At 42.5% G+C, this 17,310-nt stretch overlaps 1 protein-coding gene and 1 pseudogene across 1 annotated transcript in view; both read right to left on the bottom strand.

Annotated features, from left to right (window-relative positions):
* The window catches only part of GPC5 (glypican 5), a 558,236-nt gene that overhangs the window by 153,838 nt on the left and 387,088 nt on the right, over nucleotides 1–17,310 (bottom strand). The window lies entirely within an intron of this gene.
* LOC142461565 (small ribosomal subunit protein uS2 pseudogene) lies at nucleotides 10,937–12,449 on the bottom strand (annotated as a pseudogene).

The following is a 17,310-nucleotide window of genomic DNA, read 5'->3' as shown; positions in this document are numbered from 1 at the left end:
GGTAGATGGACACCACTAGTGGAGAGAGCAGGACAATGGAAGGAATCTCTCAACAAAGGAGTTCAAGGCACATTTATTTATCAACAGTTTTCTGCCTAAATGAAAGTCGAGGGCAAAGACACGCTTCCTTCTCAATAACTTTCCAGAAGAGCAGGAGACACTGGAAAGGTGTGACAGGACAAGGCAGGATATTTGCACACTGCTACCCCCACAATGATTGAAATGACCCCTCATTTCTGGCCCGGTGACAAAGAGAGCATGAACCCTGAAGGTAAGTGGTACCTACACTATGGAAAGCCAGGCCATGGTGTCAAGTCCATAATTAGCGGTATAAAAACTTCTACCAGCATACCAAGGGGCCCACAGGTGAGCTGGGGGTCCTTCAGTGTTCCATACTGAAGTACCTACGCTGTTCATAAACTTACTCACCCATTCAGACCTTTTCTTCAACTCACATTGGAACACCGTCCCTCATCTGAAAATGTTCTTATGAGTGGGACAAAACCCCAGGTAGGAGGGGCTTGAACACTTGGGCCTTCTCCTGGTAGCATGGAATGCGACCACCCAGATCAGCTGAGCCGTTAGTCCATCCAGGGACCACCGTGAGTGTAAGTTCTCTCAGGAACACATCTGCTCTCTGATCTCTTTTCTTCTCTGTTTTCTTATTCTTCGTTTCCTTTCAAGCCTTTAAGAGGTGTATCAGAGAGAATTTGGAAGCAAGGATATGTTTAGAACAAAGATGCATCTATAGACGTGCTCAACCATGCAGGACTCCAATGAGTAAAGAGGTATTATCTCCCCATTGTCCAAGTATCTGAACATTTTCAGAGATGACAAGGGTCGACTCCATGTGTGGTAGTTCCATAATTTCATGTTAACTTGATAAATAAATGTAGGAGTGGGGTCTAGCCAGCCTGTGAATCAGGTCAAAGCCTGATGATGCCTCCTTGTGGGAGTGGCCTTCTCGTGAGGATTTTCAAAACTTCCCCTCTCGCTCTGATTTTTTTTTCCTGTTGACAAGGCACACAGAGAACTGCTGAGACCTTAGAAAAACCCCTCTCTCTGCTTCATCTCGATGTTGAAGAGCCATTTTTGGAAAGCTGGAGGAGCCATGTGGAGACCTATGCCAGCCCTGAGATGCTTCCATTTCCATAGGAACCACAAGACTTGTCACCCAGCAGCCTGTGATCTTTCTGCATTCAGCATCGTGGCATGTAGCTGCATGAGTCTGACGAGAGATTTATGGACTAGTACCAGACATGTGGGCTAACATCAGACTTACGGACTTGATCTGGACTGGGAGGGAATAGTTTCTTGACATACAATTCCTCCTTGATACAGAGCTCTTTCTTACACATATATGAGTGTCCCTGGATTTGTTTCTCTAGTCAACCCAGTCTAACACACCATGTCACAAAGGTACCTCATAAGAAACCTCACGAGGAGACATAATAAAGTAACCAACTGATGAGTTAGGGGTGGACATTTGCTAAAGTTTGGTCCACCAAGCACTCTTGAGACCTCTTGACTATTCTAGATGCCTGCGACAGAATACCAGATGTGTTATAAAGAAGTGACATTTTCTAGCAGTCATACCCAGAAGCAGGAAATAGACTTTCTATATTGTATTACCAGTTCTTCTGTTTCTAAAACATGCTGAGGAAAAACATATTTAGTATGGGCGGCCAGTCAACTACCCAGTGTAGCACTTCTTAAATCCATCTAGCTTGTTCACAACTACTTCTGCACAGACAAAAACAAAAAAAAAATATTCTCTATTTGTCAGGCAGCAGGGGCCTGCCACTTATTTAAGATATTATGCCAAGAATATGCAGAAATCTATCCTTTAGGGTGTCTGTCTATTTTTTTTAATAACTTCAATGGGGGCTCATACAATTCTTATCACAATCCATCCATCCATCCATCGTGTCAAGCACTTTTGTGCATTAGCAGAGACACTGGTCAGAAGCCATTATGGAATTGATTTGGGACTATGCCTGAGGCTAATTAGACGGCACATCTCTCTTAAACTGGCAAATTTCCCCAGCCAATGTTGGATCAGATGGAGCCACAGCGGTTTTCTTACGAGAGTTTTATGACCCTGAAATGGTCATTCTCATGGGCAGGCACTTTTTTATAGGCCCTCAGAGCCATGCAAAAAGTGCAGGGAGTGTTCTCTCTGGGCCATCTCCTTCCTGATTCCCGAGCCTCCAAGGAAGTCAGCAGTCAGCCAGAGATAACAGCATTTATGACTGGAGAGAGGAGGGAGGGAGGAGCCGCCCCAAGAACAGCACACTATCCCCTTGGGGCTTTTGCATAAAGGCACAGAGGACAGAAGGAAATCACTTTCCCAGGAGTAGAGCTAAAAGCCTCAACAGGAAAAAAGGTCAAGGAGGCACAAGGCTTACTCAGTAAGACTAATTAATTTGGAAAACCCAGGTTAATGAGGGGCGGGCTTCTCCCAACAGGAAGCAAACTGGATAGAGTAGCAGGGATACCCAAGCCTCTGCCATAAACTCTTCTGCTGCCTTTCAGTTGGGAAAACAATGCTGAATACCTATGGGCTTACCTCTGGGATGCATCCTGAGAAGTGGGACCAGGCTGATCCTCCAATCCTAAAAGGAAAATTCACGACATTCCTTTGTAACGATTTTGCCTCAGTATAAGTAAGGCAGTGGGGGAAATTTGGCCTGAAAAATGATAAATTGTGATATCATCTTACAACTAGACTTGTTTGACAAAAGGCAAAGAAATGAACAGGGGTCCCTTATGTGAAAACCCTTATGGCATTGCAGGGGGCTCCTGAAATGGGGAGACTGTATGATTGTGCCTGCCCTCTTGCTGATCTAGGAAAGGAATAAACCAGAAGCTGAAAGCGGAGGAGTGGGCTATCACAAGTGCCCCAGCACTGACCAAGTGCTTCAAGAGATGCCAATTGCCACCTCAGAAAAACTATGGGGGACCTCTGGCTAAACATACTGACCTGGATCCTGAGAATTCCAGGAGAAAAATAGTATTCAAAGATGAAGTTTATAACTCAAGCTGCATCGGGATGAAATGATCGTGTTTCCCCGAAAGTAAGACATCCCCTGAAAATAAGACCTACTTACAGTTTTGTCTCTCGCTGAAATATAAGGCATTCCCTGAGAATAAAGCCTCCCTGAGCATAATGCCTCCCCATAATAAGGCCTCCCAAAGCTGCCGTAACTCTGGACTCTGGACCACAGTGGCGGGTACCACCGCGGAGCTCACTGTTGGCTGCAGAGTAAGTGCGTGTAAATGTACCATAGATTATGAGTAAATGTACCATAGATTTTAGTACATGGAAATAATGGTAGTAACAAGAAATTCTTGATACTGTAGGATTCACAATTTGGCTGGTTATGCTGGTTTGTGATGACAGCTACTATCATACCGTATACAGATAATAAATTTCCATTTTTTTGTTCAACAATAGATGTGTACCGTATTCTTCTTCATGGAAAAATAAGATGTCCCCTGAAAATAAGACCTAGCAAGTCTTTGGGAGCAAAAATTAATATATGACACTGTTTTTTTTTTTAAATTTAAACGTTTTATTAGGGGCTCATACAACTCTTATCACAGTCCATACATATACAAACATCAATTGTATAAAGCACATCTGTACATTCTTTGCCCTAATCATTTTCTTTTTTTTTCCTTTTCTTTTTTTATATTTTATTAGGGACTCATACAACTCTTATCACAATCCATACATATACATACATCAATTGTATAAAGCACATCCATACATTCCCTGCCCCGATCATTCTCAGAGCACTTGCTCTCCACTTAAGCCCTTTGCATCAGGTCCTCTTTTTTTTTCCCCTCCCTCTCCGCTCCCCGCTCCCTCATGTGCCCTTGGTAATTTATACATCGTTATTTTGTCATATCTTGCTCTATCTGGAGTCTCCCTTCTCCCCCTTCTCTGCCATCCCTCTCCCAGGGAGGAGGTCACATGTGGATCCTTGTAATCAGTTCCCCCTTTCCAACCCACTTACCCTACACTCTCCCAGCATCGCCCCTCACACCCTTGGTCCTGAAGGTATCATCCACCCTGTATTCCCTGTGCCTCTAGCCCTCATATGTACCAGTGTACAACCTCTGCCCTATCCAGGCCTGCAAGGTAGAATTCAGATCATGGTAGTTGGGGGGAGGAAGCATCCAGGATCTGGGGGAAAGCTGTGTTCTTCATCGGTACTACCTCGCACCCTGACTGACCCATCGCCTCTCCTAAACCCCTCTATGAGGGGATCTCCATTGGCCGACACTTGGGCCTTGGGTCTCCACTCTGCACTCCCCACTTCATTCAATATGGTATATATATTTTTTTATATATATATATATATATATATATATACACACATACATCTATTCTTTTTTTTTTTGCATGATGCCTTATACCTGGTCCCTTGGGCAACTCGTGGTCGCACTGGCTGGTGTGCTTCTTCCATGTGGGCTTTTTTGATTCTGAGCTAGATGTTTTATTTGGGGGGAAATAGGGTATGAAAGACATAAATGAGTCCAGCAACTTCAATGGAAGATATATCAAAAGGAGCTTTCTCAATAGCGATCTTTCTTAATAGGGTGGAGGAGGAGAGGTGCAAAAATGATAGGCCTACTAGGTTAATAACAGCCCGACAGGGAAAGCAGCCTAAAACTTACTAAAGGTGACACTCAGGAGAATTTCCCATGGGAACTGCCACCAATAAGGGAATCCAGACACTGGTATTGAAAATGTTTTAGGATTCCTGGAAGCTCTATGCCCAAAATAAGGCCACTGGAAGAGGGGCAGCCACAAGGCTAGGAAGAACTTTGAGTCAGCAACTTCAAATACCATGACCTTGAACCTATGGACCCCTTCAGTCCAGTTGGCTCCAACTAATAATATCCTGATCACTAGGACAAAGCATAGGATAACCCTTGAAATAGCCAAAAGTCCTGCTCATTTATATGGGAGCCAGTTTCTCCGTGATGACTTCCTCCAAATGCCACTTTTTTGCACCATTTTTCAGTAATACCTGATCTGAGCAAAGTGAGAACTCAAGTAGTCTCCACGAACACTGAGGAGCCCATCCCTATTACATCACTGTAATGTCAATAGAAAATCAAGTGAAATTAACGTAAGTAAAGAGGACAGCCTTAATATTAAGGTGTGGGCACCTGGGATTCCGGATCAGGTGCTTTATGCCAAACCCATTATGATTAGACCCAAAGATTCTCCCCATTTCCCTAACAGAAAGAAATACCCCACCCTCTAAGGGGTAATATAAGGAACTCCAACACCCAACTCACCCCATAGTGGAGCGAACCATACACATTTATGCTTTCCACTGTCACAGGTTCTGGGAACAGCTGGCTGGATACACCATTCCTGAATGAAACCTTACTACCCGGCACAATCTGAAACCAATTAAATAAAAGAAAATAACCAGACTTGACAGCCACTATAGGACATGAGTATTCTTTTAAAAGGCCAGATGAGTATAAGCTATAAATTCATTATTTTCTTATTACTTTGCATCATTCTACATCAGCTAAATTCCCTTTTATTGCCCACTACAATCTGTGTATAATCTGTGTGTGACCTTAAGTTAGTCTGGGTACTTTAAAGAAACAAATCCACAGAAACTCATGTATAAGAGAGAGTTTTATATAAAGGTTAAGTGTGCATCAAGAAAACATCCCAACCCAGTGCTACCCAAGCCCACAAGTCCAACATTAACCCATTAACCTATATGTCCAACACCAGTTCACAGAGTCCTCCTCCATCTCACAAAACAGACGCAATGATGCCGACTGCAGGAGGAAAGCTGAGTCGGTGAATGTGTAACCATCTCAGTGCTGGCAGGGGTCATGAGATGGGTGCTCCAGCACCCAGGGCTGCATAGAGGTAGGTCCATGTGGCTTCTCCTCAAGGATGTCTTGCAGGAAGTGAGTCTTCCAAGCTAAAGCAGGGAACTGGCTAAGGAAGCTGCACCCTGGTCTGACCCTCAGTCAGTAGAGCAAGAGACCTGAGAACTGGAAAGGCAAGGCTCATTGGGCCATTTATCCCTCTGCCCTTCAATCAACCCCACATGTGTTTATCAGCCAGGTTAGCACAATAAACGAAGTACCTCAGTTCATCTGCAATATATGGAGATGTCCTACGTCAGTCTAGGAAAACATGGCCAGCCCAGCCCTTTTACAGTTTTACAGTTTGGGGTCCATACAGAAGAATTCATGCATTACTCAACTCCCAACTCCCTCTAGATACATATAGATACATACATATAGATAAGTATGTATATATACTTGTATACATAAATACATGCATGCAGAGAAGGGCCTGTTATAGGACTGGTTTACACTTACGTGATCCTTAAAGCACAGACTCCTCTTTGTCCCCATCCTCTGCCTTCACTAACTGTATCTAGTGGGATCCCTGAGTCCTTCTTCTTGCAAAAATATAGTAGACATGCATTTTGTCAATGGGTAACTTTCCCTCCTCTCAGAACCTGCATTGGGAATCAACCACTTCTCATCTCCTCCAAACATCTCCATATATTAGATATTGGGGAGGGTTTTGCCAAAGACAGCCTCTGGGATGCATAAATGTACCCCTACTGCAAATTCTAACAGGGGAGGCGTAAGGATAGAACAGTGTTCTCTCGTTTCTAGTAGCTCAGAAGGGGAAGCTTTCATTGACACTACTCAGCATGTCATGATTTGGGAAGATTTACGTGACAACTAAACTCATAACACCACCGTGCATTTCAGCCTTGTAACTGCAACCTTAACTAACACTTACTTTGGGAAGTGTACGTTCCTCGGCATGAAACCAAACAAGAACGATCTACTCAGCTACATATTACAAGTTACGGTGTGTCCCTCTCCACAAGGGAATTGATTTTTTTCTGCAGGAGCTCCGTATCTGAATGTTTACCAACCAACGAGACAGGCCTTTATGCTATCCAATTCTGCGATATGTTGTATTTACTATATCTGTTGCTAATACCACACTCCCCATGTCCATTATCTTAAGCACCACATATAGACTGTCCCAAAATATCAGGGCCACTAAGAGTCCTTTTTTATTAGGGATCAGAACTCTGGTGGAAATTGTGCAGGCTGTTGCTGGAACCAGTCTCTACACACGATACATGCATTAACCTCTCTTCCAAACTAGTGCAACTCAACTGATGGTGCCAGCCCAGAGCAATTCCCCAGGCCCAGTTGTTCTCTGGAATCACCATGACCTGGTCTTACTGGTCGCAAACCCAGATGGAATTTGTGCCATGGCCAAGAAAGAATCCTACTTTGGGGTAAATTAAACACATCAAGGTCAAGAACATATCAGTTCCTGGAAGGGAAAAAAAAATGAGAGAAAGAGCTACAGGTTCAAACTGCAACATGGGTAGAGTGCCTAAACTAGTGTCTCTGGTAATTGGACTCCTAGTAATTACTCTTCCAGTACACTTTAATCTCTATTATTCTCCTGCTTCATTTTGGACCTTGTGTTTTTAATGCTTCAGTCTGTTTTGTCTCGTCTGAGCCAGAAGCTATGCAACTACAAGAGACTGTTCAGGAACATATTCCAGCCTGTGCATCAACCTCCTAGACAAAATGCCATACAGATGCTTCCTCCTCAATTCCTTGCTCCTATAAACACAATCATAGTGCCATTCAAGTTAGCAATACCACCCTGTCCAGGAGGCAGCTATAGAAAGGTAACATCTACCTGTCAACTTCCAAAAGAATTTAAATAATATCACTTGAGGGGAGAACTCCAGGTAGGCAAAGTCGGCCACGGGGAAACAGAAGGATAGTGTAAGGAATTTCTAGCATAGAAAGTGAAGGCAGATTTATTTCCTTTATCATTGCTTCCCAGCATAAGGAAGGTGGTAGATAGAGAAGACACATATCCTAATCAGAAGTTTCAAGAAGAAGCGACAGTGAAAAGGAATTGGTAGACAAAAGCAGGATATGTATTCCTCCCCACCACCACCCACCCACATACACATGACTGAAATGATTGAAACCCAGTTGATGCTGGGTTTCAGGCCTAGTGACAAGAATCTAGTGCAGACTCTGGGTGCACATGCATCACCTGCAGAGGGGAGGAATGCTTTGGAAAGCTAACCAATGTAAGAAGGTGAACAGGAAAGCCAGCCAATAGCAGAAAGTACATCATTAGTGAAATTAAAAACTTGAATTTCACTCCTAGGCCCTTCAGTGTCTCGTACCGGAACACCCTCTTAATACATTAATTCCCTTCCAATCTTTTATCTGACTCTAGTCTGAATACTGTTCCTCATTTGAAAACTTTCTTGAAAATAGAAAAAGAACCAAGAGAGGGGATCATAATATATAATGTGCCCCTGTACCATTAGTCCCTGACTGATTTGTAAAAATATATCTGATGTAATAGCATCTTGTTTGTAAATGTCACAGAAAAAAGCTATTTTAAATTATTTAGTGGAGACACGTATTACCTCTTCATTGACTACTGTTCTAATTACCTCATACACATGGAATCATGTCCTCATTTGAAAGGCTGTGTATTTTGTATCCTTTTTAATTCACATAATCTGCTTTGTGAATTATCTGGAAGCCATAAGTCCAACAGAATCTCTGGGTAGTGCAAATGGCTAGCACACTCAGCTACTAACCAAAGTTAGAGGTTCACGTCCACCCTGAGATACCTGGAAGAAAGACCTGACTATCTACTTCTAGAAATGCAACCATTGAAAATCCTGTGGCGTGAAATTCTACTCTGACACACATGGATTCGCCAGGAATCAGAAACAACTCGTTAGGAAGCTTCAGTGGCACAATCTGTTAGCATGTAGTGCATATGGGACAGAATCAACTGGTTAATTACTACAGTTCAACAGTATCTGACAACTGAGGGTATAAATACCTATAAGAAACTGTGGGAAACTGAGGACCTGGAAGGAAGTTTACATGACCTACTCCCAGCACTCGTGACCACGGGGCTTGATGTGCCATCCCTAGTGCGAGGCACACCTCCACGGTCTGAGATATGGAAAGTGCCTCAACGCCCATCTTCCAGGAAGGATGTTCCTCCACAGCACATCCACCCCCATAAACGCTAATAGAAAGCTGTCTCCTACAGACACCTGGCTCCTCACGTATGCAGTTAAAGGATGCTTATCTCTGAGAACATTTGTTCCCATAGTCCCTTATTCTTTTTTTAAAGGACTCTTCCATCTCTTATCACAATCCATACATTCCTCCAGTGTGTCAGCACATTTGCACATATGCCGCCATCATCATTCTCAAAGCATTCTCTTCCCACTTGAGCCCCTGATATCAGCTACCCATTTCTTCCTCCTCCCTCTCCTGCCTGCCCTCCCTTACAAATACTTGATAAATTATAGATTATTTTTCCCACATTTTACATCGCCCTCTGTCACTCCTCACCCACTTTTCTGTTATTCGTCCCCTTAGGAGAGGGTTATATATTGATCCTTGTGATCAATTCCCCCTTTTTAGGCCCACCCTCCCTAATCTTCCTGGTGTCTCTACTTGCCTTGTTGGCCCTGAGGGGCTTATCTATCCTGGATTCCCTGTGTTGTGGGCTCTTATCTGTAGCAGTGTGCATGTTCTGGTCTAATCTGACTTATAAGGTAGGATTGAGGTCATGATAGTGGGGAGAAGGAAGCACCAAAGAACTAGAGTTGGGTGTTTCATCAGTGCTGTACTGCACCCTAATTGGCTCATCTCTTCCCTGTGACCCCTCTGTGAGGGGATGTCCAAATGTCTACAGATGGGCATTGGGTCTCCACTCCATGCCCCTCCCCCTTCACCTTGGGTTTGATTTTATTCTGGGTCTTAGATGCCTGATACCTGATCCCATGGATATCTCATAATCACACAGGCTGGTGTACTTCCTCCATGTGGGCTTTGTTACTCCTCAGCTAGATGGCCACTTGTTTATCTTCCACCCTTTAACACCCCAAATGCTATATCTTTTGATAGTCGGACACCATCAGCTTTTATCACTACACTTGCCCATGAAACCATTCTGTCTTCAGTAATCACGTTGGGAAGGTGAGCATCACAGAATGCTGGATTGTTAGAACAAAGTGCTCTAGTATTAAGGGAGTACTTGAGTTGAGGCCCAATATACATCTGCAACCTTAATTTTTAACATACAGATATGAGTACATAGTTCTATTCCCCCCTCGTTATATATACAATGTAAATGCCTGTATTGGGGCCTCTATAAATGTCCTATGCCTCTTGGTTCTTTTCTCTATTTCCTTTTTACTTCTCCTTGTCCCACCATCATGTTCGGCCTTCACTCAAGTTTAGTAATTCCTCGCTGCTACATTGCCCTTGATTGAGCCTCACTAGGCATCCTACGACCTTCCTTCCATTGATTGTAGTTCACTTGTTGTTCCCCTGTCCCTGGGTTCTCCCCCCTCACCCTCCACCCCCTCCCCTCTCTCATCTGCCCTTCTCTTGCATCTCCCCAGAACTACTGGCCCTGTTCTTTTCATCTCTGAATTATTTATCCTGCCTATGTTATGTAGATAGACATGCAGCAGATACATTAATAAGTGCAAAAACCAGGCAAAGCCAAATAAAACAACAAAGGAAGTCAAAACCAACAAAACAATAATAATAGCAGAAAGCAAGAACAGAATAACAATAACAAAAAGAAAGCCACTGACAAAAATGGAAAAGACTATAAATAATTCAAGGTCTGTTTGTTGGCCTTTACAAGTGTTTTCCAGTGGAGTCTGGTGGGGTGCCACAATCTGTCTCCCAAGTCTATTTTTGGTATTCCCAGGGATTTCATCACTCTGCTCCCCCTGCTGTTCTGCTGTATGCCCTAAGTGCCTTGCCCCAGCGTGATGAGTCCAGACCGTACACCATTCCCACAATGTCATTTTTGTTTGTTTGTTTGTAGAAACTTGTCTTTATTTCCCATCAACCTATTTTCCATGGAAGGACAGTTTAGGACCACTCAGTGGTTGTTCCTACCCCCTCAGTGGCCTGAGCGGTGGGGGCTGCGGACCAGTCTTCAGTGGGGAACTGCTGGATCGGCCCGGAGGGCACCTGCACGCCCTCAGAACAGTCTGCCAGCTCGGGCTGAGCGGCAGCGAACTCGGGAGCAGGTGCAGTCCATTCGCCCTGAAACTCTTCCTTAGTCACAGCTTTTCCAGCAGCGGCCTGCTCTTCCTTTCCGATCTCCTCTGAGTCTCTGTAGAAGTCAAGGTCAGGCATGATCTCCCACGGGTGCCCTGGGGAGATGGTGCCCCGCAAGCGCAGAACTTCCCGGGGCCAGCAGCCACCACATCGGGCCCACCGAGTGAGCTCCCTTGTTGGTCCATGGCATGACAATGTCCACGTAGCGCAGAGTCTCTATTTGACACAGAGCAATGGAGGGCAAGGTAGCGTAAGGGGCTGGTGAGGGGCTGGGGGTCAGCTCTGGGGTCACTCACTACTAGGAGCCGTGGCTTCCTGCATCTGGTTAGAGACGCTTCCAGGAGGAGCTGCAGGGTGCTGGCTGGTATTCCTGGAAGATAGGATGCTGACTTCAGCAGGGTTTCCCATGGCAACAATGACACGAACAGCCAGCAGAAGCTTCTACCGGGTCCTCTTCTGGTTTATGGTGGAGATGCCATCACTTTTCCTTTTGTAGATGGACTGTCCCATTTCGAAGTCAAGGTTGGCGCCTCCTAAATGGGTTCCCACAGCAAGCAACTTGAGGACATCTGGACATGGTTAAAGTTTCCCTTTTAAGTTACGACGGGAACCAGGACAACGCCGTATGCACCCTGCTCTGGGTAGCACAGAAAGGTCCATAATGTCTTAAGGAGGGATTTACAATTCTTATCTTTTGCATGCCCCCTCACCCCAGTACTCCCTTTGAAGGCTTTGAATATTCTAGATCAATACACTGCCCATTTGTTTGATATGTATGTATAACAAAATACTGGCATGCCTCAAGAACTATAAAAACCTATTTTTGAATAAACTTTTGACTCCTCTTCCTTCTTGGTTCTCATGAGAAGGAACCCAATCCCCTGTGCTCAGCTGTCTTGTCTTCTTTGTCTTCCTTAATTGCACATGTCCCTCCACAGGACCTTTGGACTGTGGGGCTGGACCCCACAAGAAAGTATGCATACAAAAAATATGAATAGAAAATAACTTGGCATTTAATTCATGAAGATCCATACTGGCTTTGCACAAGAAAGACATTACAAAATGAAAAGGAATCCTGAGACCTGCTTTTTTGAAATGTAGCCCATTAGATTTGGAGATTGGGTTATGAGTTATAAAATAAATAAATAAAGGAAAAATTAAAATACAATTAATGGCATGAAAGTCAAAAAGAAAAATATTTTTAAAGTGTCTATATAAATAAAATTCTAAACTCAAAACACACTGCCATCAAGTTAATTCTTACTCATCTCGACCCTGTAGGGCAGGGTAGAACTTCCCCTGTGCATTTCTGAGACTGTAACTTTCTGCGAGAATAGAAATCCTTGTATTTCTTCTATATATATTCACTTTAAAAACTATTTTTCTCAATATGTGTGTATGCCTAGATATACATGTATAAGTTAAAAAATATGGCCAGAAAATGTAACATGTTTCAGTGAAAAGAAAATTAATAATTGGTTAGGGGGAAAAAAAGAGAGATTACCAGAAGTTTTGATTTTGTTCCATTTTACTTTAAACTGTTTTAAATTTAATCAATTATAACCTACTCAGATGCAGGAATACCTATCATAAGAGTTAAGTTAGCAAAAACTTTATGATGGAAATATCATTTAATAATATTAACGGTGTGGATGAAGCACAAATAGAATGGGTTATGAATTTTACCAAGGTATTTAACAGATACTGACCAGTTTGAGAGTCTTTATAGAGGTTGTAAGTTTCTGGAGATGGAGGGAAGAGTTACTGGATTATCTGTCTATTAATCAAAAGGGAAAAGGACAGCCCTGATAATTAAGTAGCTGTCAACTGAACTTCAATACCCAGATACATGAGTGCAAGTCATGAAACAATCAATTTGCAAACACAGAGCACTGAGAACAGAGAAGGGACTGACAGGCCTTTCAGAGAACAGTTTTGTTTCATGATGAAGAGGCAGAGGTAGATAAGAGAGACTTTAAGAGATGTCAGCTATGTGGATTTGAGTATAATATTTCCATCTTAATTTTTTAATCATTTGAACTATTGACCTCAAAAGTATAGTAGATTCTTAAAAAAATCACTGGAATGAAAATAGACTATGCTTAGAGAATTAGATGTTCCTGAAATACAACAAACACTTAAAATATTTTTAAGACAAGGTAATTCCATCTCTTTTGATGAGGTGACCAAAAATTTACCACATTGATGCATTTGGCATAATTTCTTTAGAATGTATTTAATGATTTCATTAACATCCTTTGCCAACAAGGTGGTATACATTAATTCGAATACTATTTTATGAAAAAGAATAAGGACCCATAATTCCGATCATCATGAAATACCACCTTGATAATTAATAAATATCAACTGCAAATAAGACTTTTACTCTGTGTTTACTAAACATTCAAATTTACCAGGGATGGTCATGAGTGGGGGAATTGTCAGGGATGTGAGAAAGGAAAAAGAGAGACATTGTTTATGGAGCACATGCATAGGAGCTCCTATTAAAAGTGATGGGGAGGGTATTGCAATGAAGAATGAAATAAAAATATTTATGCACTATTGAAATTAAAGCTGAGAATCTGCTTCGTAAACCTTTTCCAAATTCACAACAAAAAGTTTTTTGAAGTCACAGAAAACCTTGGTAATTTGTACATAATGATGAATGTAATTAATAATCACTGTATTATATATGTAAAAATAGTGAAATGGTAAATAGCCTGTTTATATGATGAATCAACTTTAGTCCCTAATGCTCTAAAACAGTGGTTCTCAACCTTCTTAATGTCATGACCCTTTAATACAGTTCCTCATGTTGTGATGACCCCCAAACCATAAAATTATTTTTGTTGCTACTTCTTAACTGTCATTTTTCTCCTGTTATGAATTGAGGGACCCCTGTGAAAAGATCATTTGAGAACCCTTGCTCTAAAGTAATGTTGATGGGGTGAGGGCAACTGTGATACTTAATGTTTATTGTGCCAAACTGGATGATAAACACATGTGGGATTGATTGAAGAGCAGAGAGATAAATGGCTCCCTGAGCCTCGCCTTTTTTTGTCTCTGGTTCTTGTCTCTGATTGTCAGACCAGTGTGCGGCTCCTGAGATGTTTACATGTTCATTGATTCAGATTTCCTCATGCATTCGGCATTATTGCATGTGTTTTGCAAGTTTAAGGAGGATTTTGTAGTTTAGTGTCAGCAGACATGGGCTAATGTCAAACTTATGGGCTTGGACTGGACTGGGTTGGGATGCTTTCTTATTGTACACTTATCTTCTATATAAAACTCTCTCATAAAATATGAGCGTTCATTAATTTTGTTTCTCTAGTTTACTCAGACTAAAACATGATGGTACCAGGAGTGGAGTACTAGAGAAACAAATCATAAAGATGAAAAATAGATATGTACTGCACTTCTCCCTCATGGAAGTGTTTATTCTATGTCTAGCCAGAGGTCAGATAAAGGTACACTGTTTACTTGGTTGTTTTCTGGAAAGAATTTGGGAAGTTGAAATTCTGATTATTTTGTTTGGTTGTAGTCTTTGGTTATTCCTATTTAAAATGATGAAAATGAAAGTGATTAATGTATATTTTGAGCTCAGGGTAAAAATCACCATTTGACTTTCTCAGAAACCAGGCTGCTTAAAGAAAATGGTTGACAGAACGTCAAAATGCCTGACAGAAAGCCTGGATCTAATTTAATGCTCTCAGAGACCTAATCCCATATTTTTATATAAATAGAATAGTTTAGATAAGGATTTAGACAAGGTAGATAAGGATTGAACTTGATTGTTTTAAGAATTTAATTTAGCATCTGATTCTATATTTGTTTACACTGATTTATTCTGCCTATTATTAATATAATGATTTATAGAAATGTTTATCGGGAAGTATGAAGAAAAGAAAGCTTGTCTGGGAGAGTGGAGGGTGAGTGGGTTGGAAAGGGGGAACTGATTACAAGGATCCACATGTGACCTCCTCCCTGGGAGATGGACAGCAGAGAAGGGGGAGAAGGGAGACTCCAGATAGGGCAAGATGTGACAAAATAACAATCTATAAATTATCAAGGGCTCATGAGGGAGGGGGGAGCGGGGAGGGAGGGGAAAAAAAAGACGACCTGATGCGGAGGGCTTAAGTGGAGAGCAAATGCTTTGAGAGTGATTAGGGCAAAGAATGTAAGGATGTACTTTATATAATTGATGTATGTATATGTGTGGATTGTGATAAGAGTTGTATGAGTCCCTAATAAAATGTAAAAAAAGAAAAGAAAAAAATGATTAGGGCAAAGAATGTACAGATGTGCTTTACACAATTGATGTGTGTATATGTATGGATAGTGATAAGAGTTTTATGAGCCCCTAACAAAATGTTTAAAAAAAAAAAAAAGCTTGTAAGCCCATTTGCTTTCAGCCATTAAAATTTGATCTTTAGATGGGTTTAGGCCAAGCTTGCAAGGAAGCCTTGAAACGATAAGCCCCACCCAGTGCTTTGGAGTACTCAGGACATTTGCATTCCAAGAGACTTGCCTGGGGGCATAATTGACAGATTGAAGGGAAAAGGGAACTCTGGATTTTGTAATTTTGAACCAGTGGTTTGTGCCAGTAGCTGGAAAAAAAATGTGGAACTATGAAGAAAGCTCCTCTCTGGGGCTGAATGTTAAAGGGAGCCTGTGACAACCTGAAATGCTTGCTAAGTGACCACCTGGATCCACTTGTTGAGTGGAACTGGGAAAAATGCAGCAATAAACAGATGGGTTTAGTTGAGCTAGTGACACCTGTGGGTTTGGTTTACAAGAAAACGAGATGAGAGCTGGTTAACTGGTCTAAAGTTCATGGCCTAGCATGAGGGAGGTTAGGCTTGTTCAGTATTTATGAGAGCCCATGGTCTAAATGCAAGGTGACCACTGAGAACCCTGGGGTGGCTAAATGAGGCAACCCATATTAATTTGACCAGAACCTGACCAGATGAAAAGATTTTTGAGCCTATGAACTGGTTCGTATTGTTGCTGACTTTATGGACAGCCTGTCCTGATTTTACTTTACTTATGGATGTATGTAGACTTCACAAGGTTCCAACTGGAATGAAGATTCTTTGTGTTGAAAAATATGATTGTCTACAGTAGTTTTTTCTCTATGCCCCTTTTGCATTTTTTTGAAACCCTTATCTCAGTGGACTCGCATTCTTGGGGTGAGGACCATGTAGTATGGCAAGGACCAGATCAAATCCAGGGATGCACATGGTAGACAACTGGGGAGGAGGTGGGGAAAGGAAAAAATTGATGAAAATAAGGAAGAAATGGGTAGCGGGGGCACAGGGTGCTAACTCACCCAAGGGGAGGGTATTGTTTTTATCTCCACAGGAAAAGAGGGACCAGACTTCAACCAAGTGCCTCAAGGTGTGAATGCAACATTCCAGCGTGGAGTAGGGAACTAGTGGATAGGTCTGGGGAGCTGGCCCCAGTCCCAAATACTAAGTGGATGTCTGCCCCTCCCCCCAGAAGAATTTATTGCAAAGGACAGCATTGAATCTGCAGCTCTGGGAGAGGGACATATCTGATCAGAGCACATGAGAGCAGATGAAGGGGAAGTAGGAGAGTGGAGCACATCCTGGCCCACCAGACCTTGAGGATGATGACACCAATTAGAGCAGCCAGTCCACAGAGAGGACCACATGGCCACCCCACTATGGGACATGACGTCCCTCACTGACCCATGGCCCTGCGGGGGACAGCACCAGAGACACAGTACGGGAATTGCGCCCAATCTGATCCCACCACACCTAGGCAAAGCACTGGGGAAGTGCAGTGGAACAGCAAATGAATGGAGCAGCAAGGTCCCCAGGGAATGCTGAAGGTGGACTTTGGGGCCAGGGTGTGGTGCCCCAACAGACTGGACTAGAAAACACTCCTAAAGGCCAACAAACGATCCTTGAACTAACTACAAACTTTTCTTTCTTGTTGTGTTTTGTTTTGTTCTTTGTCAGTGGTTTGTTGTTGTTTTGTTGTATATTGTTGCTTGGTTTTGCTCTGTCTTGTTTTTGTGCATGTTATTATCTCCACAGGTCTGTCTAAATAAGATTGGTTGGATGAACAATCTGGAGGAGAAAACAACGGGACTGACAGTTACGG

The sequence above is a fragment of the Tenrec ecaudatus genome, chromosome 11 (genome assembly GCF_050624435.1).
Source record: "Tenrec ecaudatus isolate mTenEca1 chromosome 11, mTenEca1.hap1, whole genome shotgun sequence".
Taxonomy (NCBI): domain Eukaryota; kingdom Metazoa; phylum Chordata; class Mammalia; order Afrosoricida; family Tenrecidae; genus Tenrec; species Tenrec ecaudatus.
This window is presented reverse-complemented; position numbering and strand designations above follow the sequence as displayed.